Here is an 893-nt window from a genome sequence, read left to right as displayed (position 1 = left end):
CTTGGTGGAGCTTTAAATATGGTTTAAATCTGTTCATTGACTATCAACAAGAATCGGCTGGCTTGGCTCTGTTTTGCCTGCTTGAACTACTTGTAAGCAGGTTTCAGAGTAGCAGCCGTGTTAGTCTGTATTCGCAAAAAGAAAAGGAGTACTTGTGGCACCTTAGAGACTGCGGTGCCACAAGTACTCCTTTTCTTTTTGCGAATACAGACTAACACGGCTGCTACTCTGAAACCTGTCATTATGCAAGGCACTGAATTTAGCTGTATAGAGTGGAAATCTGTCAACTTCATGAAAAAACTCGCACAGATACAGACAGACATCATCTTCCTCTCCAAATGCAAACAGATGGAAAATTTGTTAGTCTCTAAGGTGCCACAAGTACTCCTTTTTTACTTGTAAACAGAGACACTGAGCACACCTTGGTAGTGATCTTCCTACAGTAACTGTTCCAGCAAAAATTACACACACACACATTTCATTATACTCAGTGTAGGAAAGAATAGAATCAAGACTTCAAGAAGAAATACAAAATTTTCTTCACTGAACATCTATTCATGCATTTCAAAAGGAGGCTGTCTCATAATTTTGGGGTAGGAGGAAGAGTGAAGTCAGGTTTGCAGCTGGAGGAATACAGATAGGTGACTAATTCTCTATCAGCAGGAAGCATGAGAGGATGTGAACCCTGGTGATAGGGGAAGCATCCCTACACTTGATTTGCGAGCATAGGCCATGATGTGAGCTATGTGCTATTCAGTGTGGGTCCCAGCTAGATGCCAGAGTTAAATACGATAGATTGAGATTATACAACAGCCTCTCAAGTGACTAAACACCATGACAGTTGCCTAGGCTGCCAGCTGGCAAAGGGCATGTGGACGCTAAGGGGCTTCCTG

This window comes from Dermochelys coriacea, chromosome 12, assembly GCF_009764565.3.
Source record: "Dermochelys coriacea isolate rDerCor1 chromosome 12, rDerCor1.pri.v4, whole genome shotgun sequence".
Taxonomy (NCBI): Eukaryota; Metazoa; Chordata; order Testudines; family Dermochelyidae; genus Dermochelys; species Dermochelys coriacea.
Note: the sequence above shows the minus strand (reverse complement) of the source record.